The sequence below is a fragment of the Rhea pennata genome, chromosome 1 (assembly GCF_028389875.1).
Source record: "Rhea pennata isolate bPtePen1 chromosome 1, bPtePen1.pri, whole genome shotgun sequence".
Lineage (NCBI taxonomy): Eukaryota > Metazoa > Chordata > Aves > Rheiformes > Rheidae > Rhea > Rhea pennata.
This window is the reverse complement of record NC_084663.1, coordinates 191770533-191796466: the sequence shown is the minus strand read 5'-3', so window position 1 is coordinate 191796466 and position 25934 is coordinate 191770533. Positions and strand designations below refer to the sequence as shown.

Genomic DNA, 25934 nt, shown 5'->3' with positions numbered 1-25934 from the left:
CAGGAAAGACGTAAATTGCTCTTTTATCAAATAGCATGAAAGAGCTTAGGTAAGTTAGATGTTTGCAGTTATCACTCTATAAAGCCAGAGTCTGCCCTTCAGCTATGCAGCATATATTACCCTGGCAGAAGACCACAGGAAGGCTGGAGGCCCACCAGTGCCTACTCCCTGCCGTTACAGGAAACGTGGTCTGTGGGGTAGATGACAGGAGACACTAAAGCTAAGAAAGTACAAACCTACTATATTAATGTAAATGTCTCTAGCAGAATAACAGGAGGAAATACAGAGGGGCTGGCTCTGCAAATGTCAATGAAATACAGAGCCTGGCGCTTTTTAACTTGCTGGCCGAATTTCAAATATTTCTTAATCTGTTAGTAGTTGATGGGAAATCAATTGGAGAGTTTCAGTTGCCACCTCACTCACTGAGTTCCCTTGCTCTGGCTCCTAGATAGCCCAGTCTGACCGCTCCGACTTCTCACTTGCCTTAGCTACGGGCAAAGAAAACAAACAAACAAACAAAAGGTTTGTTCACCTGACGGTGGTAGATATTTGGAAAGTAAATGCCTAACTCCCTGCTCAGCCAGACTTTTGGTGGGAAACGAGACATGTCGTTTAACATCTTTTTGCTTCAGCTCAAAATGGGAAAAACTGCCCTCAGGAAGGGAGGTTGCGAGGCTCACTGCGCTGAAGTGCTCCAAGTACCTGAGGACCACGCAGATACCTCGCATGAGGTGGTCTGCCCTCCTCTCTGACTTCAACAGGCAGGTGGCCTGGATATCAGATAGGAGACTTTTTTGCTGTTTCTAAGCATTTGGTCCAGCCCTCCACAAATTCCTAGGTTTCTTTATGCAATAGAGTGTCTGGCCATAGGCACACAAGACTTTTGTCCTTTGAACACACATTTTCTACGTGGATTATAGTGAGTTACCCTAAACCATGACCTGATTCCTGATCATTTAGACAGCGTTCACCAAAAGATCAACGAATATAACTCTGTTCTATAGTTTGAGTTCAGTTTAGTCCAAGGGAGAATTTAGTGCACTAAAAATGAATAAATAAAGTTTGATTTTTTTTTATAAAAAATGAAATGTGCATTGATGTGCATTCCTGAAATGCTTCCTCTGAACTCTGCAGTGCTGTTAGCATGCCACCGTTGTAGCACTCACGGCTTGTTCAGCATGTGCTATGTGGATGCACCAAGACCTGCCTGCGTACATCATTCGCCAAGCTGAATGACAGAAGTAATGCAACTATTTCTGAAAAATTAAGTGTTTATATGGCTTGTTCAGTTTCAGAATATGTTTCATAATCTTCAGCACTCACAGTATGTCGCTCATGGGCTTGCAACATACTGCCTCCGAACAGAAGCTGCTTTGTGCTCACCACTGAAGAAACGTGTGGTGCAAGTGCCACACTCTATTTTGGCAGTAGCTGTTAGAAGTAAATTTACAGTGGATTAGGGAGATGCAAGGCAATGTGCCTGGCAGGGAAATTCTGGAGAGCATTAAATACTCTGTTTAAAGAAGAGATGAGAGATGGCTCCTATTCAGAATCTTGGGGACTGAGGTTCAAATTTTTGGGGCAAAACATTTCCATTTAGTTTCTGGGAAAATAAGTTCCTGAACAACAAGCGTTGTCCTACCCCCAAAAGACGTGTGAGGATACGTTCTTCAGATTTCACCTCCAGCAGTGAGCAGTGTGAGCAGTCTTCTGAGGCACAGGGCTTCCGTGACCCACGCCAGCTGGAAGGCACCCCACTGGCTCCTGCGCTGCCTCTAGGATTAGCTGAGCGCCCATCCCCAAGTCCACATGTACTCCGCATGGAGCAGGATCCTCAGGCAGGGGCTGCTCTGGCTTCATGTCCCCTCAAGGGCAGGACAATCGTGTGTTGAAGACACAAGCTGTTTTTGTCTGTCTAGTGCTATGCTAGTGGGATATATAGTTAAATGTAAAGATAGAAAACTGGTTGTATAAGTTGGGAAGGAAAGTAAGAAGGACTTCATTTTCCAAGACTAGCCTTTTTCTAGACTTAACCTGGGATTGAACTTTTAAGATTCTCAATTTTTTTGATGGTTTATTTCACTTTCAGATTTTGGCAGGGGCTAGCATCAGATATGCCAGATGTATGATGAGATAAATTGTTCTCCAGACAGAAACAGAAGCGGAAAGCAGGCAGTTGCCTACAAAAGATGGTCTCTTCTATGGATTTTACTGTAAAAACTGCTGGCTCTGTTTTCAAAAGGAGAAGCCTAAATCTGACAATGAAATCTAGCAAAAGGGAATCAAAAGATTCTAAATAATCATTTTAAGAGCCCACATGCTGCTCTGAAACCACCAGTTAAAAATGAACACACAGTAAAGGTATTTTGATTTAAAAGCTGAGGTCTATTTTATGATATCTCTTTACTCTGTAGTGGTAGTTAGAAATCCCGGACCCATGATAGCCTGTGGCATTTACTATTAAGCAGTCACACTGGGGAACCGAAAATTACAGTTCTTTACTTTTGGTAGGGCTCCATCTTTAAAGAGAAATAACCCAAACAAACTAGTGTCAGCTCCACTGATTTACTTGCACTAGAGAATGTGGAGGGAAGGCAACATTGCCAAAAGGCGAAAACTGCAGCTAAGATGCCCCACTGTCTGACTCCTTCTGATTTGGGGAACAGAACTGGGGTTTCCATCAATCTTTCTGGAACTCTAGACCAAAGCCAATCACTTGAAGGAGCCTCAAAATGCACTCTACAAAGCTACTATTTGTTTAATGTGTTTCAAAGCATTTCCTTCATTCACTGTTTACTGATCTGACCTTTCCTAATCAGGGGTAGAAAAACACAATGAATGCTGATCACCTGCAAACTCTAATCCCTCGGAAAGAACTTTTTCAGGAAAATGTTGTTATGGTGAATGCTTTCAGGAAGATCTGGAGTTTTAAAGTTTCTCATGATGTTTTGCATTCTTCTTCTAAATGAACAGGAAAAAAACTCATCTGGCTCTCATTTGAATTCTCAATAGACCTTAAAAAGGAAATTCCAAAGAGAAGTGTATTCCTACACCTAAAATCTGTGAGAACGATGCTGTAAGCTTGTCTCAAACCAACACCAGCCTGGAGAACCAGAGCAAAGTCTGGTCCTCCGTCAGCAGCGGTCCCCACTGCTCTGCACAAGGCCAGTAGTCTTAGCAGAGGAGTTGATTTGATACATGAGACTTCAACAGGAGTCATCTCAGAAGCTTAGCATTAAACATGTGCTTAATTATCTTGTTAACCTGTCTTGCATGCATAGCAGCTGTTTCATCATCCATGTAAACTGTTTATTTACATATGTACAGATTTCTAGACATGAAGAGTGGAAATCACCACACCTACATGCAACTGCATTGGAACTATTCACCCCAGGTACCCCTTAAGTCCTTGGGGAGAAAGAGGCACTTGCACAAAAATATTTATCCTATCTTAAAGTAAATCTCTAAAGGAAGTTAAATGCATTGTGCCAGAGGAGTGCCCCTTTTTCTCTAGAGACTATATAACAAATTTAGGATGAACAGGCATATAAGCTAGAGACACTTCTGTTGAGATGAAGTGGAGTCTTCTTTGAGACAACTCCTGTTAATGCACTATGTGACTTGAGGTTACTAATTTCATTTCGTTGCACCTACTTTTCTCTATTTGCAGTGATGGCATAAATGACCCATATTCATGTTTGTAAACGGATCTGAGTTTTATGTAGGAACATTCCTGTGCAGGTGATCAAAGTTTACCACAAATAGCATATATTTCCCACACAAAGCATGTCACTGAGTTAGTATTACTTGACCTCAGAATCCACTAATCTCAAACACAAGCAAGAAAGTAAGTACTGGAGTTATTCACTCCATCTGTATCCTATCCATCAATTCACCTGCTCAAAATGCATCAGCTGGTTTCCCTGGGATATATCTATGTCCCACTTACCAATTTAAACTGTGCTTATCAAACTGCCCCTACAGTTGATACTATACATTCTTCATATTCAGGTTTTCTTTTAGTATTTTAAGCTTATAAACAAGTCCAAGCAGTTTTGATTTTTTGAACCTGTCAGAAAAATGCTTTTCTTTTCCTAAAAATGAGCTCAAAGCACAAGGCCAGCATATTTAATTCTAAATTAATGTGAAGGAGATGGTTGCTCCTCCTAGACCTCTCAGAAAGGCAAGCATCTCCTCTTTTCCAGTGCTGTAACACCACTGTTCCTAGCTCTAACTAGATGTATCAAGTTAATCGGTTGCTCAGTACCCAATACAGAGGCTAATGTGAGAGGACTACACTGGCAAAGCCTCACCAGATGATTCTTACACCTGATGTGAAGACAATAAAACTGATTTGTGGACCTGTGCACTTGTGGAACTGTGCACCTTGCTCACTTTATTGGTTTCCTACAGCTGTTATTGATTGTCTTTCTCCTTGAGGTTTTCACCTCTTTTAATTCAGAAACTTTGGGAAGAAACTTTTTAATAGCAATTTATTTGTCATACCTACTTGGCATGCTGTGCACTACTATTACACAAATAAACAAGGAGCACAATGCAACACCACAGAAGTAGATTTAACTAAGTTGTACTTGATGCCATCTGGATTTGGGAAGAATTTTGCCTTAAATGAAAAACCTAAATGGGTTCACCCTTCACAAGTGTGTATCATAACAGCGGACAATACACCAGCTCTGACTTACGGCTTCATCAGTAAGAAATTGGCCTAGCAATGGTATTTCTCCTCCAAAAGCAGGCACACCCTCTGTTATATTTTTCTTTCCACACAGGTCTGAATTTGGGGTATCCTTCACAGTTAGTATGAAGGCATCGTTTGCTACAAAGTAGTAACCTGTCACACATCACTCCTCAAATAAATTACCTCTCGCCAACGCCAAACCACCAATGTTAGGATGGCTCTTAATTTAGATTATGAGATTGTCATCAGTCAAAGCAAATAGTTCATGTTTCCATGCACAATTTATGAATTTAGCTATCTGTCTTAGCCATTTTTAATGTGTTCATCACAGCAGAAACCCAGTGACAGTCTGAGTAAATGCTTTGACTTGTAATGCAGAGTCACCTAAAAAATTAATGATGAGTTCTTTTCTCATAAGACTTAAGGATGGAAAAATTTCCAGTGCTGGGGCCTCTAAAGAGGAAATACCTCAGGAGAATATTGTTATTAGGTGACACTGAGCAAATACTTAAGCGGGAATGATTGAAGCAGACTTTGTATCCTAAGGATTTAATGAGCAGCTTGGAGGAGCTGATGGCCTGAGGCACAGCCTCAGGTCATTAAACTTCAAATAGTTATTAATCCCCAGGAAAAGCTTTCTGTCAAGGTCATTAATGCTATTATACAGTGGAAACTGAGGGTGTATAGAGAAATTGGCATATAGTCTGTTTGCAGGAGAAATACTCTCAGTAGGCACGGGCAGGTCATTTCTAGAAGGATACTGTGGTGAGTATTAGCTAGCCAGCTTGACTGAACTTTCATTTAACTTTCTATACCATTTCTAAGCTAAGGTGCTCTTTTGCAGAGTATCACCACAGGAACTGTATCATGTTCTTAGCAGTTGAATTGAAGACTCAGCATAATTCCAGTGGCTAGCATCAGTGGAAGTCCCTCCTGCTGAGGAAAGATATCTTAACATATGTTTTTAGGTTGGACTCCTGCCCTGCTATTGCCTCTTTTTTAGAATAAAAATAGGAAATCTGATTCAGCTGATATATATACCGTTTCATGGTGAATATAACATTTAACTGAATATGGGTGTTAAGATCATTATCCTTTTTTCCTGCCAGTTTTCTAGGATACAAGTCTTCTTCCATCTCACTGACTTCAACAACTGAAATACCTGGAAACAGAATGGGAACAGTCACTGGTCCCAGCCAGCCTCTACTAATTGCACGACGGAGAGATGGGCGCAGAGCGTGGGCAGCCACGGCATGCCTCAATCCCCCGGCTGCTGGGAGCGGGGCCGCGCTGCTGCGTTAGCGCGAACAGCCCGACCTGCAGGACGGGGCCAGACGTACACGGTGATATCCCAGGTCAAGGCCACCTCGCTGGGCACGTTCTCTGTTCGGAGTCCCTCGTGAGTGACACCGCCGTCAGTCACTCCTGTTACCTTTCTGTGAAGTGTGGAAACTTCTGGTGGATGGATCCCATGACCTTTCACAATCAGACTCGAGATTTAGGCGGTTATTTGCTTATTGGATTTTGTGTAGCTAATAGTCAAGATTGGAAGCCAGACCTATTTTTTTTCCCAGATTCTGCTGCTGATTTACCATTTGATTTTGGCAAACGGTTAAATTATCCCTGTATATCAGATTTTCCTCCATTAAAAGGGTTATAAACATACCTACCATAACAGATGTTCTAAACTTTAATTAATTAGATCTATTTACAAGGGACCTGAAGATATTTGGTTCCAAATTGTATTATAATGATCAATGTTTGATTTTTAAGGCAATAGCACAGGCTACAAATGCCTAAAACTGTTCCTTCTGCTCCAAGCAGGGAAAATAGAAAATTGTTAGTAAGATCATTTTGATTACACCCTTGAGGATTATCTAACACCCTAATTATGCAGCTGTCCAAATTAAGAGAAGAAATCTTACTTTATTAAAGACTCTGAGGAGATTTAAAATGTAATGGTTTATTATCTTAAGTAAAAAGAAAGAACAAAGGGACATTATGGCATATTTAATTCTTCTGACAATGTCTGTATTAAATGATCGGTCCTTAGAAGTACATTGCTATTTATTGTTTGATTAAGTGCCCTACCATTCACCGGCATCAGCCAAATGTATCCTTACTAAATGGAATTTATGCAAATGTTATTTCGATTAAACGTCTCAACATCGGTGTCAATAACACACCCACCCATGTAGAACCTGAGGGCAAATTCACTGCTATTTTTTTGTCTAATTGGTTTCCTGGGAGATATTCATTAAATGAAATTGCTAAATTATTGGAATGTTAAAAAGCACATTTACAATGATATTATGAAAAAGAACCCCTTCGTATGACACAACTATATTATTTTTGCAAGTACTTGGGCAAGTACTATTTAGTGGAGCATATAGTATTTACGTTTAGAAACTGATACTGTGAAAAATTTAAGTTATACTTTTAAGATATAAATATGACTGATTATTTCTAGAATGAAACTTTCACTTCATTTATATGTTATACATCATTCCACATACCTGAGGAAGAACTGCACACAAGTAACATTAAATTTTATTTGGCAGTACTGACTTAGACATGGCTGTGAAGCCATAAATCAGACGAAATAAGTGTGTGGGCACTAAATTATCTTCTCGGCTAGGAAAATTCCACCGATGCTGCACTTTCATAGCAGTCTGTTCCTGTAACCTAACTCCCAATCGAGGGATACATTTAAGTCTTTTTCTGAAGCAGAAAAGATGAATTTAAGTTTCTACTTCAAGAGAGGGCAATTGCATAGTTTAAGCGCTGTCGTGAATAAGATTGCTTTCCTGGTCAGGAGTTTCAACAGATTCCTAAGTGTCACTGAAATGTGTCCCGAAGCAGGTCTAAAGTTTATCTGCTTGCTTGCTTTGCTGGATTGTGCCATAAGGCATACATGGTGTTATTGATACAAGAAATAGATTTGAAAAAAAAAATCCTTCTTAATCTCTCCTGAATTTTCAGTATAATAGAGAATTCCTTACTGCTAGGATCTTTCTGTATTTTATTTCCATAAAAACACTTTCTCTTCCTGACTCCCTAACTGTTACTTTTTTGGCTTCATTTCCACGTGTCCCACTAATGACCAAGATACTTCAGTTGGTCTCTGTCCAGTTTCATTCCTCCCTCTGCTTTAGTCACCAAGTTAAGAAAGTTGAACTACTGAACTGCTGCAATCACATTTCTTTGAATGGATCTTACACAACACATAATCAGGAATAACCAGATAATATTTCCCTCTGACTTGCATATGTTGGACTGATAATAACTGTAGTCATATCCTGCAAACTGATCAGTTTAAAACAGAATTGAGGTGTCTTTTTCTCTTCCACAGAATGACTGGGCTTGTTTTTATCTTAAGAAGACATCATTGTAGAACTTAAAATTAACCATAGAAAATGAAGCCAAAGTGGGCAGTGAAAGTTCATCTAATCCACTCTCTGCCCAAACCTGCAGGACTAATATTTACTCTTCCTTGGGGGAATCTGGGATTCAGAACTCCAAAAATATATTCTTATATGCACCTGACCAAACAGGTTGCTTTGGTCTCAGACCAGCTAGGCGACAAATTTACTGCTCTACATCGAAGTACAAGTTTTTGTGACACAGTTTCGGCTCTGTTTTCAGATGGAGCTTTTAACTGAATCGGCCTTCAGTTGCTGCTGCTGGAATGTGCTGCTTACTTTTCCAGGCCTTGCACTTAACTGCCTCTGCACTGCCACATATGCGGCTATTCAGCAGAAACTCAGTAAAATTCTCCACATTTTCTGCAAATGTTACCTTACATTCCTTCAGCACTAGCATTTTAACATTATTTACATTCCTGCTTACAGAACTGGTGACATTTTTTACAATGCTGCTTTTGACAACTGGTAAGGATTACTGGGTGGTAACATCAGCTGCAGAGTCCAGATTTGTTAACCCACTTAAAGAACAGTCCTCTTCAAGCATCCACAGATTTGTTAGGACGAGAGGTCTGCACAACTATGAGTTTCTGAAGGCAGAAGAGGAAAAATGCTGGGGAACGAAAAGATAAGAATATATTCCTAGATGAAACATGGAAGAGAGAACTGCCAATTTCTCAAAAAACATTGTTTATTAAACAGTTTCCTGTTGGGGGAAACTATGCAACTACAGTGACTAAGAGTAACTAATGAGTACTTACGTCAGAGTAATGCGATGGGTTATCACGACAGCCTACTGGTGAAAGAACAGTATTTGTGTCAGGCAAGTACTGGACTTCTAAATAACCCATGGTTATGCTGTACATGGCATACTGAACAAAAAGTGTGTCTGATGAGTCAGAAGTATATTCTTTTAACTAAAAAGAAAATCCCCAAATTACAATCCCAGTAACAAAGATCTCTCCAAAACGATATTATACATTGAGCCTACAATAGATATTTTCACTATTGATAACTTTACCTGAAGAATGAGTTGCTATTTAATATGAATGAAAATACCAGAATTTAGCCCTAAAGACTTTTGTATACAAAGTCTCGTGAATAGTTCATGGATAACGACGACTGATTTTCCCTGCTTCTGCAAAGAAAAAATGCTCTATCAAATACTTATTTATTCACAAGAGTGTTCATAAAGATTAAGAACATTCGAAGAACTAAATATCTCTCTCTTTATGTAACAAGGTAACTATAGTTATATGATGTCTCTGCAACGCTGAACCTATATAAAATAGTAGAAAAAACTAGTTGTTATCATTCTGCAGTCATACTATGTTTTTTTTTCAAATTAAGTGCCTGACCGTATCAGCCCCCAATGACCCTTTAAAACAACAATATAGAAATTGCATGCCTCCTTATGCCCTTCTTTTTTTCCAGAAGTTTGTCCAGAGTGAACTTCAAGGCTTAGTTAACAGCACACAGATGAAGGTGACAGCTTCTCTCCCTTCCAAAGCAATAGGCTTTCAAGCAGTGCAACAGGCCTACTCCAGACAGACCTGGTTTGTTACATTTCTTTTCACATGTTGGGCATGTGTGCTACTGAAGGCAATTTTTGTACTACTAAACTGTAGTTTAGTACATACCTGCTTCCTTACTTAATACCTGCTGACTCCATTTTATGCCTCAATTTACGGCCTGTCTTGATAATTCACCCTATGTGCAGTGAACAGAATCCAACTAGATTTTGCATGGAATTGCATAAAAATCCCACTTCAAATCCAAAAGAAATTAGTTTTTAGTAATGTTATTTTCCATTTTTTATGATAAGGCTTATCATTCTGTACTGAAAGTAGTTAGTTATTTTCTTTATAGGTGATGATGGTATGGCAGTAAAACAGCTGACATTTTGGTCAGCAAGGAGAGAAATGCAGATGCAAAAGGAACTGTTCAAGGAGGCAGCCCTAGGAAAGGCTGTTATTCAAGTGTCTGTCAGGGGGATCAAGTACAATTGCTCTGCTCCGCTAATTTTTAATTACTTCAAGCAATCAGTCTCAGAAGTCTCCAAGACTTTATGATGCCTTGAAATGAAAAGACCAAAATGTTCTCCTTCATCTCTTCTTCATATAGAAGGGATCAGAGCATTAGCATCTGCAGTTGGCATCAAGACCCTTCCATAGGGTCAAAAGGATAAGACCTCTGTGCCAAAAGGGCTGATTAAAGTAAGTGTAATAGTCGTCAGTGAGATCAGTAGTAACAGCTAGTCTTAACCACAATGATGTCGAACCCGCAAGGCAAATCTGGCTTTGAAGAGATGCAAAAATAGGAAAGGATGGCACCACAAGAGTCCCAAGGCATATTAAGATGGAAGATGATCCTTAACTGACATACAATCCATGGCATTAATGTGGGTTTTTTATGCTGGAATTATCTAGGAATTTATTTCATAAATATTTAATCCATAACTATACAAAACTTTGTAAGATTTTTATAAATTTCCTGCCAGCCACAAGAAAAATTATTTTCTACTGGAAATAGAAAGGCTATAGCAGCCATCAGGAATTAAAAGCACACAGTACCTGGTATCTAGCTTGAGTCCAAGCTGTTATATATGCAGTAGTTTGTTGTATATCTCAAACATGCATACTTTCACAGTACTTACAAGGAGTTCTAGTTAGGCATAATTTCCCTTAATATAATACATGGTTGGGTATATTTTGAAACAGTTTTATTTTCCATCCTTACATTTTTCATAAAATCATAAATCCTAACCAAAGCTGGAATCCCCTTCTAAAAAGCAAAGGCTTTGGCTACAAAAGCTTTCAGAGGCTCACTCTGCAATAATACTACACTCTTCTTTTGTCCATTTTGGATATTTTTACTAAAATTCTAAGGTATGGGGGTAAATCTTGCATTTGCAATTAGTCTCATTTACTCGCATTCAAATTTGGGCTCATGTACTGAATAGGCCCCTAATTTGAAGATATTTTTATTTAAGGTACTCACTATTTGTAAAATCTAATTTTGTCTTTAGGTTGCAAGAGACTCTCTCCCTGAAGTATTTTGGGCCTATTCATTAGAACATACACATTACTTTACCTGTGAAATTCCTCACTTACATATATTTCTTTATGGATGAATATCCTGCCTCTCCAAAATCTCCCCTATCACTACCCACCTCAAGAGAAGTTACATTTTCTACAGCACAATTTAACTTCTATCAGGTTTCTGAAGGAATAGCAATGGTATTGCTTTTTAATACTGTGCACATTTATTCAGAAGGGTTATTTTGCTGTTAGTCTAGGAGATAAGCGCTGAAGAGCTTTCAGATTAATGCTTGGGGCCTTCAGGTTATGCTGTTTTTTAAAGAGTGCTCCCTCAGGGCATCCTGTGAGATATGGGTATTACTCAGGTTGCCCAAGATGGTGCTTAGCATTTTCTCCTTAAGGAGACCTCTTCTACTCTAGATGGATTCTGCAATGATAACCGACACTGTGAAAACACAATAAAAGTCTTATTCAATAAATAATAACTATGGGTACATTTTTATTACTGTTCTCATGCAGAAACTTTATGTCCTGCTGTGCAAATACCAGAGGATGCTCTCCTGGAGATTAACATCTTGGACCAAACTTTTCAAGCAGAGATTTCCTTCCTGAAATGTACCGGTACACAGGTTCTACTCAGTTCAGTAGGAAATCAATCTATGTAAATTGCTGTTAACTGAGAACTGAGATCATTTTGCACATGGAGTAAAGACACAGGATCCTTCCACAGTCCTGCCCAATTCAAACAGTTGTTGTGGGTTAGGTACATAATACCCTGAGGTAGTATACACCTTCAGAGTGACAACGTGTTTCTAGGCTAACTTCGGAATAGGAAGTTTAAATTTTTCATGTCTCTCTCTCGTCAATGGAAGGCAAGAAGCTACAGAGCAGTTAAAGCCATCATCAGATGTGAGGCTTTTGCTCTGAACAGCATCTCCCTGCTGAATACAGGGGGAGCCTGGGGAAACCTACCTCACCAGGCTAAAGTCAGCCTTTGGCTACTACTCTCCTAATTCTCATTTTTGGAAGAGATGAAAGTATTGACTAGATTCTAAGCTGAATGGGCATTTTCAAAATGTATCTAAGTGCATTATGGTGGATCACCACCAATTGAAGCAGAAAAATGATTATACAGACCCCAAAACACAATAATTTCTAAAACAGCTTTGTGAGGATGTTGCCCAAGATCCAAAAACAAAAGATAGATCCTAAATTATTAACACTTTTATAGGCTCCATATGCTAAATATTTTAGACACAGTAAAATGATTGATTTCTATAGCTTTTATTAAATAACGTGTATTAATTTGATTTTCAAGATTAAAATTCATTTTAAAGAGTAGTTAGTAAGAAAGTATCTTCATCTCTGGGTGCCCTTCTTGAATTGTCGGTAACTGAATTGCTCCTGGATAGTTCAAGACCAACTCCAAATCAATGGGAACTCCTGCTCATTCATAGTCAATCTTTTTCTTTATAATTGGAAGAATGAAACCAAATGTGGGCTATAATTTTTTTGTAACTAAGGAGACGGAGATACAGAAGGAGAAAGAAGGCTCAACATAGCATTGTTGAACTTCTAAAATTCTTCTTAACTGTACGTGCATTTGAACATCATTTGAAATTTTATATGCAAGTTTATTTCTCTTTTAAATATTATTAAATAAAAGGTACATAGAGTTAATAATACCTTTAAAGGTTTCAAAATAAGAGATAACTAAAGTAACAGTCATTTTATAGGCTCAATGTGCTGATTTAACTCTAGCCATCCATAAGCTGTATGGTTATTTACTATGCCTGATCAGCTCAGACCAAACCCATCACTAGATATCCATCCGCTGGATTGAGATACATTAGGGATAAGCTGATACTGTGGCTCCCATATTTTCCTTAGAATGAGTTTTTTTAAGGTAAAACAAAAAACACATTCCTTTTCTATCTGTCTTCACAAATCATAGAGCTTCACCTGCTAATTTCCACATAATACCTGTAATTTCTTCTGTCATTACAGTTTATCTGTGCTATGACTTTGTAAGGAAATAAGACTTCACCTCTCTCTCTGGGATGTTCCACCTGCACCTCAGTATAATTTCAAAATTTTTTGGGCCTATTTCAGTCAAATTTGGCAGGGAAACACAGACCTCAGAGGCAGTAAGTTTCATAAGAGTTGGTGTGGGTAGAGAAAAGCATGCAAGTTAGTATTCCAGTAAAAGGCATTTGTAGACTGATCCATTATCCATGCTGAGAAGCAGCAAAGAGTTGGCAGAAGAGTGTGCACAGCCTAAGAACATACATCACTGTATCACCCACAGCAGAGGTACCGCTTTCCCACACAAATATTTAAGGGATACGAGACAGATCTGGGAAGTAGTGTGGAATGAGGGAAGCAAGGACTCTGGAGACAATGTGGAAGGGGGAAGTTCTGTTAGGGGATTCAGAATCCATAGGAAACTAGTCGTCACTGATGCCGGTGCTCAGAGAGCAACTTGTTTAGCTCAGTTTTACAATGTTCTCTCCAGTGGAACTAAAGGTCACTACTACTCATCACTGGGCTACGCGCTGCTCCAGCTTTTCGCAGATCCAGAGTAATTAACACGAGGAACATATCTGTACTGCCTTAGTCACCAGTGTTGGTGTTGGTGGCAGGAGTGACTAAGTAATGCACCATGTTGTCCTCACATCCCCGCCCCTCCCACTGCTTCCTTCTTTAGAAATTCCAAGAGAATAAGATGTTAAGGCAATGCCGCACTGAGTAGGAGCTCTGCAACCTACCTCTGCCCTGAGCTATGTACTCTCCTAGATCAAGAAAATTTCTAAAACAGTCAGTTGCAAGAAAGGATCCTGGAGCGCAGTATTTCCCTGTCCTAAAGACCTATTAAGCTCCAGTGCAAACCTTCCTAAAAGAGATAAATAGAAATGAGGAAATAGTCATGTTCATAGAAGAGTATTGAGAAGCCAGTCCCTAAATACACAACAAGTTCAATATCACTGGAGACTCATCCTCTATTCCACCAACTATATTGCAGCCAAAGGCTGTACAAAACCTGTCTTGTACAAATACCATTAAAAACATATTATGCACCTACCAGGGCAAAACTATTCAGCATTTTTTTGTAGTCCGAAGGGAGAAACATGTGCAAGTGTTACTGTTATTTTTATTTCATTACAAACCTCAGCCAAAATTAGACTCTTATAACAATCACTGCTTTTCAAGCATGCAAATACAGATAAGCTGTGTCCTTAAAGAATTTACATTTCTTCATAGACAGATAGAAAAGGAAAGTAGAAGAAACAAAAGCATGGAGACTTACGGATTGTCATTCTGCAAAGGCAGGAATTTAGTTCCTCTGAGTTAAATGTGGAATATGTGAGCTACAGCCCAGGACCTCCTGCCTCCTGGGTGAGTGCTCTAATTCTTAGGTTATTATGCAAAAGGAAGATAAGTCACATCCATCTTCAAACGAGTAAATGGATGGACTGGTTGGAGGTCCCAGCATTTATTTCCTATTGTTCCTCTGTATTCCCAATGGAACGGGTAATTATTTTAATGAGGCAGACTGAATCATCCTTGGGTGGGCGAATGGACAGAGAGAGGGAATGGTCTCCTTCTGCACATCTTTGGAAGCAACTGCCACTCTCCTTAGACTGTACAAGGAATTTAAGCAGCTATGTTAAATGGACTGGATCATCTATTTAACTCCAAGTACCTAAAAACTTGAATTAAATGGACTGGGTTCTCCACAAGACACACTGCCTCTCTAACAAACGTCAGCTTTTCTTGATTTTTCTGACAAATACCACAGTATTGCTAATTATAGTAAGCCTGACTTTCATCTGGAATAGATTAATGTTGTCTCTGCTAAAGATTAGCCCATAAAATGCATGTAAAACTGTAGGATCCTTGCAAGAAAACGAGGCTCTGTGTTAGGTGGAATCTTGTTGCTAAGAAGCCTGTTGTTGAATGTTTTAATCCAAAAGATTAAAAATATCATTTCACATTATGGTCTCTGACTTAGCATAGTAAACAGCCCAGAAAACCACAATCTAGTAACATCTTTGTCCCTGCTTGCCATCAATGGCAGACACTTTTTTATTTATTTTTTTCAGTTATCCACAAAATAAAAAAGAATAAAACCAGAAACCAAACATTTTTTAAAAGGTAGAACATAACTTAATCATGAAGACAGAGGACAGAAGAGCGTGGGTTTTCTCTGACTGTGAACTTCTTGTAATTTAACTGAAGATAAATATTTAGATAACAACCAATGGAATATTTAATTGTCAGGAACTATTATAAAAGAAACAGTTAGAGATTTTCAGACTTGTTTTCCTATGTGTGTTGACAACCCATTCCCATCATTTACGCTCTTTATGACATACGAATGCAATCACTGTTATAATTTGTAAATTGTTAATATTAGGATTGTAGTGATCTCTCTGCTTTCAGCTCTCTATAAAAAGGACGTTTTTTATATCAACATTTGGCTGAACATCCATTACTTTCCCATCTATTTGCACACCGTTCCCTTCTTTTCTTCCGTCTTCATGGTTTTTTCTCATTGCTCCTCTGCCGAATTCTCTGCCTGATTTGATCTGGGAAGTTGCATACCCTGCCTCCTCTTGCATACATGATACTTGGAAACCATGAAACAAATAAATGAATGGGAAAAAGGACAAAGTCAAAAGGAGGAAGCTATTTGATAAATCTAACTATTTGTAACTCAAACTGTGTGGGTAATCAGGCAGTGGCACCATCTGAACTTACAAATGTTACCCCTCCTGTCCTTTCTGTCCTCTCCCCTAGTGCTTGTAACATCTACTTGTGTCTTGGTTTGCAAGGAAACGTAGGCTCTTCAAGTCAGAATCATGACTTCTCATACACGTGTACAGCACCCACGACAACAGGACTCAGAAGTGGACAGTAGGTACTTCGAATACTACTGTGATTAAGTCAAGAACTAAATATTAGACCGGATAAACCTATAATAGATAGAACAAGACTAGAAGGTTTTTGTGTTTCAGGAGCTATTCTCACTACTGTTTCAAATTTACTCTGATTTTAGGGCAAATTTCAAACTTTCTGTATCTCGTCTTATCTACATGTAAAATAAATTCTGTAAGAACAGTTAGTTCAAAAAAATTATGTGAAGTATTATTAAAAGGAATTTGAGATCTTTTGATGAAAAGCACGATATAATATTTAATAACTAAAACTGTACTGAGAGAATCTCCAATTCATTCACCAGATAAGACATACGAGGTTAAAAAATATCACAAAAGGAATTTGAGAAGAAATATATGTATCAGTATATAACGTGTACAACTTAACAGCTTTATAAGAATATGTTTACCAAGTATTGCCAGGTCTTATTTGTAATCACTCTTGTTTGTAACTCCTCCAAAAAGGACTCAAAAGAGTGTTTTTCTCCTCGGATCAGAAAAATAATTTTACTAAGAGAATAACAAAATGAAACCACTTCTCCAAAAGAAAAATGAACATGTAGGACAATGCAGCTGTAATATTTTATATATATATATAAAAATATGTATGTTCTACTAATCAATAAAGAAAGTTGCCAGGGTAACAATGACATCAGAAAGTGAAATACAGAAGTCCATCTTACATAAACACATACACATACCAATATGTTATGTGAACTTTTGCAATCTCGCAGTGACTTCAAGGAAAAACATGTTTTTACAAAAGAACACATATTTTCCCAGGCTTGATAGATTCTTGTGTAAGAGCTTTTATGAGATTTTAGACAAGTTGTATTTTGTTTGGTAGTCTTTGTTCTTTTTCTTTTCTTACTGGAAACAAGGAAATGTTAGGAAAAAATTGCTTTCAATGAAAATTAATTCTCTCTATTAAAGTGACTTCAAACAGTGACAACAGAATGAGGAGAAGAAACTCTACCAAAGCACTAGAATATAGCATAGTTAAGATTTAAAAGCATAGTTAAGATTTAAAAGTTTGAATTGTAGATCCTATTTGTATTATGTTGTTCTCTCAGGACAAATTCTCATTAGCAAGACTGTAAATGAGAACAGATTTTTTGCACAGTGCTTATGTTCTAATCATATCTGTATTTAACCTGAAGGCTTAATTCTGCTGCCTTTATTAAAAGATCTTATAATCGCATTGAACTGAGTGGAACTAATGACAGTGTGAGATTCTGTTGAGGGTGACTCAAAGGTGATACCATCCATCTCTATCTAATCCCTAATTTTGTATTTAATATGAATTGAATTTCAGATTTTACTACTAGAGTCTCTCAGTGCAAATGTGGATTTCTGGTACAGCCTTCCCCTTATATTCCAGGTAAAAAAAGCCCAGGTTTCACAACAATGTAACACAATAGTGGTCTAAATTTTTTTTGTGCATTTTAGCAAGAACCATGGATAATACCTGTTACTTTTAGGACACCGCCTCATAGCTCCCTAAATTACTCCTCATGTTTTGCCCATCTAAAGCCCAGTTCGCATGCTCAAGGACCTCGAGCTAGCAGATATTTTTCTAAATTTAATGCCATAGCAACCAGGCCTGAGGAATTAAGACAGAACTATGGCTGTCTGCTGCATTCAGGCTGGAAACTTGGATGAATAATATAAATCTATTTATATTGTTTATATAGTTTAGTGTGTTTATACAACATAGTGTGTTTATAGAGTTGTGAGGGTGTTCAACTGCTGCATTAAAGGTCTGTGGGAATTTTCATTATCAGTTCCAAGCTTTCAAGACTATTTTCTGAGAGATGATTTTCAAATACATTTTTAAAATGAGCTAGTTTAGCTCTTTCAGCACCTAAGTCTACTGAAAAACTCCGGTTGAGATCTCCCAATGAGAGTTGGGTCAGGCTCCTAATTTTCAGGTGAAGTAAAAACTGACTTATTATGCAACTGTCTGAAATATTCTTGTAACTACAAACTCACTGTGTTTTCATGAAGAGCTGAGAACGTGGAGTGCTCTTTTCTGGTATGTAAAAGCAATTAGAATCTAAACAAAATAGTGTCTTCGTTCCTCATTGGGTTCAGGATGAAAAGACTGACTATTATGTATGATTACCTCTTCTATTAATTTGGGTATATAAATTAGACATGCTTCTACAGGCCTATGGAGATCTAACACACTGTGTAAGCATTAATATTAGCATGCATCTACATTCTGAATTCAGTGACTTAGAGATACAAAAGAGGTACACATCGTAGCGCCTGTATCTATAACATTCATTCCTTGCCGTTGGTATGCATATTCCTGTGAATAAAATTAAGAAGATGGAGCTACCTACGTAGGTCATGAGGTAGATGCATGTACAGCTGCGGCAACAAAAGGTTTTTCTATATAAACAATTTGCTAAATACTTTTTTCTTCAGCAAGCAAGGGCCCATTTCCTTTCTGCAACCGCGATCTGCGCCAGGCCTCTCAACAGCGACACGTGGTCACAGAGGAGATGGAAGGAAGGCTGCCTGGATATTATGATCTGGAGGGCTGTAAAAAAAGGAGCAAACGTTTTTTGGAGTGTGAGTGTAGGGTGCAGGTGTGTGTGAGGGGGACAGGGAGCCCGGAAGACTGGAGAGAGGGATGGCTGCTACCGCAAAGAGGGTTTCAGCATGGGAGACGGGTGCCAGGAGGGGCTGTACTGCCGGAGGAGACTGCAGGGAGCATCGCAGGGATGCGATGGTGAAGCCAGAGGTGGCAGCAAGATGTTAGAGAGCTGCCAGGAAAACTTGCTAGGACAGTGACCTCCATGCCTGCTGGCTTGGCCAGCCTCTAAAGAAAGCCGCATAAGTTCTCCGAGAATCTGAACCTCCAAATATTTCCCCAGAATAAGCCATGTGTGACCATTTTGTGCCTGTTTCAACCATAATCTAGTGCTCATAAGACCTCAATTTCATTTTCAATTAAGTAACTTAATTCCAACTTTAAAAGGTAGCTACCACTGTTTTAACCTGTAGGTGGAAGACCATCTCCACAAGTCCCTTCAATCAATCCTTTCCTTTTGTACAGAATGTGCACAGATTTAATAAAGCTTTTATTTAAGTCAATCTGATTATGTTTTACAGAGTCCACTTGCTCTCAAAAGCACCAATAAATCAACAAAATTGAAGATAATTAAGGAACAAGACAATGCTAAGGGTTTGATTTACAAAAGGGTTCGATATATAAAACCCAGAACATTCAGCACTCAACCTCAGCCCATCCTGTCTGTCCCCCTGTGTAAAAATGTTCTTCACACAAGGTGTGATCTTAGCTTGTCTGAATGTGTTCAGTGGATGGAAATTGAGACTAATGTAATTCCTCTAGCTTTTATCTGCTTAAATCGGAATCCTATTATTATTTTAACTTTACAATCACTTAATTAAAGCAATGGTCTAGCCAAAAAAAATTGCCTGGGTGGCCTGAATATTATACTGCCATGTTTTTTATGACCTGACCTTTCTGCTGAGTTCAAGAAATCATGCTTGATCACTAGGTTTGGGTGGGAGTTTTGCTTGTGAGGATTATGAGTACATTACAAGCAAAGCCTACTTGATTTATGCATAATTTCTCACTGAAACTACGAAACAAGTAGCCATCAAGTTAATGCTGATGGCTTTAGAGGGTCACACAAAGTCATCTTTTTTATGGGATAGAAAAAAATCATGATTGTAGGTTAGAGTTATAAATGAATAAGTAAATCATTTATATATTTCATTCAGCTGACCCTGCTCCAAGCTCATTTAGTACATAACAGTTTTGCTGTTGCCCTATGTCCTGCACAGAGGTTCAATGAGGGATTGTATAATGTTCCATAGCCTCAGAGCTTCCTGCCTGGTGGGTCTTTTTTTTGTTTGTTTGTTTTTTTAACTTTAATCTTCTGGTTTTTAATAAATATCTTGGCTTGATTTGATATGAAAACAAGAGGCAGCTCTAGTTCTAGCACCTAGCATATGGTTGTTGTACACTATATCATAAAGTATAATTGATGAAGTTTATCAAAAAATAAGATAATGAGCAACGTATGTATGTATGTAAAGTATATTCTAAGATATTTTACTTGTAAGAAGTAGCCCACCCAGGAGTGCACCTTTGCTCTGGTCACACGAAGGATGTTTCTAGGTAAGGAAGAGACTTCAAGAGGCATTAGGCCCTTCATGCTTTCTGCCATACTTACTAAACCTCTTAACACACTGATGTCACTGGAGCCAAAATACGTTATAAAAAGAACAGGGTAGATAGGGGTTTGTGACCTATTAGGTCACCAAATAGTCTTAAGTTAGCTCTAAACAGCTAGGGAGATCTCCCTGGGCAGAAAGCAGTTCCAGGCTGGCTGAGACCTGACAGGTCAAAGCGTAGGGACATGCTGGTCGTAGCAGAAGTGGCTGGAGCCTGAACACACTGCGCCTCAGGGACTCACAGCTCACACAAATCTGCTGCTCCCCAAACCTGCTCTGAACTACCCAGAGAACGCAGTCGCAGTGGATGAAGAAAACAACTTTGTACAGGCTTTGTCCCCTTTCGTGCCCTCTACCAAGTGCAAAATTAAAGAAAGTCAGGGAAAACCGCATGCCAAATGCAGCTTCGTTAGAAGAGGAAACAAACTGATAAAACGGAGAAGGGAACTTAATGAGCTTAGAAACAGAATGAATATTTAACTCGGTTTTAATAGCAATATACTGCACACTTACACTGTATCTTTTTACCAGCATTATCGCATTAAGAGTCCTCTCAGTGAACGGGACAAGAACCCTACGATAAACGTAGATCTTCCAGAGAAGTCACAGGGGCATTAGACTTGCTCTGTGTCATATGGCAGCTCAATGAAATATCTGAGAGAAACAACAAGTATCTTGAAACCCATGGTGTTAATCATGTGAGAACTGCCCTCCTTGATTAAATCTGCCAAAAAGCAGAAAAGACTCAAATTTAACTAAATAATCAAGAGCATAACTGGCCACCTCGCTGGAGCAGTCCCAGCAAGACAAATGCTCTGTAGGAGGATAACCAAAACATGTAACAGTTTACAAGAAAGATGAGAAAATTAATGAAGTAGAAAAAGTTAAGATAAATCTAAATTCCTGTAAACTTGCAAATCAGAGGTCAACACATGACCAAAGAAGAGATAATCGTAAGCATGTCCTCAACATATAAATAGACACAGAAAATGAGCACACATGAAGGCAGTGTGACAACCAGTGAACCCAAAGAACATCAGTGGACTGAAAGACACTGAAAAAAAAACAGCACAGGAATATGTTCATAAGGGTTTATTCCTGGGATACTGTTAAAACACAAGACTTATTGGGTCCTATCAGTCTAATAAAAATATTTGATAAATATTTTATAAATATGACTCTTCCTTGGCTGTTGGGGTAAAGTAGGGCATTTTTCTTTCTCTCCTACTCTATGAATGAATAATGTCGTGACAGTACAAAATGGCATATATAGAAAACAGGTCATGATGGCGTAAGTACACTGTTTTTCCCTTTCTCCAGATTTTCTCTTTCTGCATGCACATGACATTGTGCCCATTAGTAGAGGGCCTTGAGAATACATTTCTGAGTATAAAATTAAGTAGTGCTGCCATCTAAAAAGCCTAGTTTTCCTTCTTTTTGTTAAAACTCAAAACAATAGCAGTGTAGTGACTAATAAATGTGTAACCCCATTCTTGTTTCATCACATGAAACTGTTGGCACTGATTCCCTGCACCATGAAAGTAAATGTCTATAGATATGCCTGGTATGTAACAAGCACTGCGATTGTCATGCTATGATGTGAGACTAATTGATTTAAAGGCAAACACCTTGACAGACAGACACACAAAAATAACAGGAAAGTAGAGGGGAGACACCGTGGTACGGTATATCCCAATTATCTGTACTGCGCTTGATAAGCCCTTTATCCTTTACAAATAAAGAAACACCAGAAATTGGGGTATTTTAGCAACAAACGTGATCATCTCAGCATACAGAACTCGTGTGCCAAAGCGGGACGAGCTATTTCAGAAAGCTCTGCATGCTAAAAACAGACTTTGCTCCACTAACAGGAAATCTCAGTTTCTGTCACAAATTCTTTCCTCTCTCTTCAATAACAGTGCCCACTGTCAGCCAAACCACTGACAGGCTACACAGAATTGTACCAATTTCTGTCCACTCCCCTTCAGATTTCTTGCAAACAATATCCAAAATTTATCCCCTGGTGTCAGGAAAAGGGCAATGCTAGCGAAAGGGCTGTGAAGCAGCACCCACAACTTTTGGCTCACTGACACCAGAAAACAAGAACCAAACATCTCACAGGGGCACAGCAGAAAAAGCAGCAGCAAGATGTATGGGATTGCCCAGGATGGTACAGTCTCCTTTAAAGGTGCCAACAACCCTAACCAGAACAGGATGTCAGGATAATGTAAAGAATCCACATTTTTTTTTCATCTGTCCCCGTCATCAGTCACCATGCCCCCTCCCCCTAAGTAAACGAAATCAATCAGCAGGGATTTCTGTAAAATACATAAAACAGTCATCTTCCAGACTCTACCAAAAGATAAACGGTTCCAGACATTGGACTGCAGCCATTTTCCCACACATGCTACAGTGTTTTGTCATCCATATTGGGCCATAATAGTGAGTCTTTTTTTTTTTTTTTTTTTTTCCCCAGTCAACAGCCAATGCTTCTACTTCTAGCATAGAGCAACTAGTATATTAAAACCATTGCAACGAGAGTAACTTTTCTGTACAATTTGTAATAGAATTGTTTCATTCTTAAATCATACAGTCTTGTGGGGACTTTCGTACTTATCTGCTATAACTAATATTGCCTTATCATTGCCCACTGGAGCTTCACAAACCGTTCAAAATTAAAGCACATCACAGCAAACAAGCCACTGAATTGAACTGAGCATGAAACTATAAGCAGTGCAAACCTTATTTGAGAACTTTCTTATGAGAAATAACAGGATTGCTTATGATAGCTTGTGCTGGGTTTTGTACTCATTTCACTGAAGGCTACAAATACATGACAGAAGATGTATGAGATAACAATTAATCTGAATGAATTTTAAAGCAAGCCCTTAATAATCTGCGAATATAAAAAACACTTTGGAACGAACCATGAGCTTTTCTCTTTATTAAGAAATGTGCAATCAAATTCTATCCTTAATTAAAGCAAGAGTAATTTTATTAACTGCAGTAGACTTAAACCTGACTTACCTCAGTGTAAGTGACGGTAAAATTTTAGCCCTGAGGTGTTTATGTGTTGTAGCTCCAGTTAGTTTAGATCTATTTGGGTGGGAACTCCTTTTGCCTTTCCAGAAAAAATATTCTTGCCTACCCTTTTTCACCTCACATGAGGCCACAGAAGGCTTTTTTTTTTCTAAGATATTTTTCAGAGAGATTACAAACAAATCTTAGCCTCGACAGGAGATGACCTTATTAAACAAAACCACTCTCTGAAGTGATGGACACCAGCAGTTTTAAAGTTTGTTTACAAGTTTTCTAAACAAGCCACCTCAAACAGATAAGCTTATTTACATCTTAAAAATAAATAAAACCTCTAAGTAAAAGCTATTTAATAAAGAAGATACTTCTGCCTGTTCTCAAAGCTGAAAAGCTCTTCCAAACAGTACTAGCTGTTGTATTAAACTGCTACAGTATAGAAACTTACTGTCTACAAATATCCTTAGGCTTCACTGTACCTTTGAACCAAAATCACTTTCTTCTGTACTTCATTTCTGGGTTTCTTGCAATCTGAGGTTCAGATGCTGACAGATGGCTCCTCTGTCACTGAGTGCAGCTTCCGCCTCGTTATCTGTGCCAGCTAATACTTCCACGATGCTTAGCTGTTGTCTGTGGAGCTGTGCTCTACATCATTTCCAGTCTGATCAATGCTCTGCTTGGTTTTAGGTTGGTTTCTAGTCCCGCCTCCTGCTCTTGAAGAAATGAAAACTCACAGCTGGATTTTCTATAAATCATCCCTTTTAACAGTGGCTGAGCAAGTCTGGCAAATACTACAGCTAAGACCTGCTGCTCTATTTGAAACTTCAAAAACAATTCCTCATCTTAATGATGCACACATGAAAGTTAATCATGTACTAAAATCGCTAATACTGAAAAAATAGTGGCCACATAATTGTGACCTTCAGGCAGGGCTTGGAAGCTGATTAATGTAACACAAAACTCTTCTCTATTCCACAGGGAGAATATGGTAAAACACATTGCCTCAGTGGATTGTTTTATATGTTTTGCTTTGAACAGGGGCTTGTCATTTTTACAAAATAAACTTACGTTTACAATATAAAGCTTTTTTGACAGACTAATCCAGAACACATACTGTTTGGGCTAGCAGCCCTTAGTTAGAAAGAACCTTTACTATCAGACCAGGTCTTTTGAAGTGTAGGCAGGAAATAATTTTATTTTCTGCACAGCACTGAATGCACTTTACTGCACTGAACTCTTTATCGTGTTTAACAAAGAGTATATGCAAGGTGGTACCATAAAAATAGCAGTATGAACTTTGTTCCCACGAACAGAGCAAAGCAGAGCTGAGTTTCTGTGAACTGTGCAATGTTTTAATCCTCCACCCTCCAGACAGTCTCAAGAAACTGTGCTACAGAAATTAAGAACTACCAGGCAGACTTGGATACACTTTGAATGAGCTGTTAAGTCCAGAGGTTCTCTGATTTTTTCTATAGCAAGAGCCACATCCAGCAGAAAGTGTGTCTGAAGGGCTCTCTGTCCTCCAACTGCTGATCAAAACAGTCACTTTTCTCATTAACGAGTGCAAATGTAGCCCCTGGACTGCTGTGGCTAGCTCAGCTGATGATCACTGAAAAACAAAAGTGCTGCCATCATGGACTTGATCAAGGATGCATTTAGGTCCATCTCTGATAGCAGCTTAAGGAGGAGGACAAGACTGGAGCCTGCTGCAAGTGGTTTTTCCCAGGTGCACCCCTCAGCTATCAGTAATTAGGGATTTTGGGGGTTCCTGAGCTAGATGATAGAGCAGGACTACTGTGATCAGTACTCATAACAGACCAGTCTGCTATGAATGATCGGGTCCCTTTTTGAACTTAGTTATGTGCTGGCACTGGACTACACTGAATCACAATGAGTTCCACAAATATAGTGGAAAAATATGAAAAAAGTACTTCTGCCTATTTACAGTTACTGTCAAACCATTTCATTACATGCCCCAGAATTCTTACAGGTTCAGTTTTTCCACACAGTAGATGATTTCACAGGCTTCTAACATATCCCATTTAATACTCTTCTTTTAAGCTGAAGGATCTCATCCATTTAGCATCTCTGCTGTTGCCTTTCTCTGTAGGAACTTCTGCTCCCAGTAAGAGATATAGTTAGTCCATTAGTTTATATGGTAGAAGCTGATACTACACCCTCCGTGTTCAAACCTTGCTCCCAGTCTGTGATGTCAATTTTGTGGAAATGTGAAAATGTTTTGTTTCCTTGATTACAATTTTGCAGACAGTGACTGAGGATCGTTAGCTGTGATCTTGTGATCTGATAACTCCCAACAACCAACCCTTAAGTGGTTTGCACGTAAGAATTTGAGGACAACTAAGCCAGACAAATTTCCACATTGTTACAAGCCAGGAAGAAAACAGCACAGAGTAAGTAGCTAGGAATGCTCTTAACTGGAGGCAGTGCAATTCTGATGCAGCCACTGCTCTCTCAACTGGCAACCATGAGACATGGGCCCTGGGCTCTCGGCCAAGCAGCTGTGACTCACATTTGAAGTGCTGCAACGACAGTGCTCTCCTGTGGATGTAGGAGCTGATCAATGCCA

General features: G+C 38.8%; 1 protein-coding gene across 6 annotated transcripts in view; it reads right to left on the bottom strand.

Annotated features, from left to right (window-relative positions):
• Positions 1 to 25934, bottom strand: part of STARD13 (StAR related lipid transfer domain containing 13) — a 305064-nt gene that overhangs the window by 53539 nt on the left and 225591 nt on the right. Inside the window, exon 1 of one of the 6 annotated variants that reach the window (XM_062567118.1) lies at positions 23827 to 23836. The exons of the other annotated variants lie outside the window; for them this stretch is intronic. The gene's annotated coding sequence lies outside the window, so the exon portion shown is untranslated. Of the gene's footprint in view, positions 1 to 23826; positions 23837 to 25934 lie in introns of those variants that run through there. 6 annotated transcript variants of the gene reach the window in all.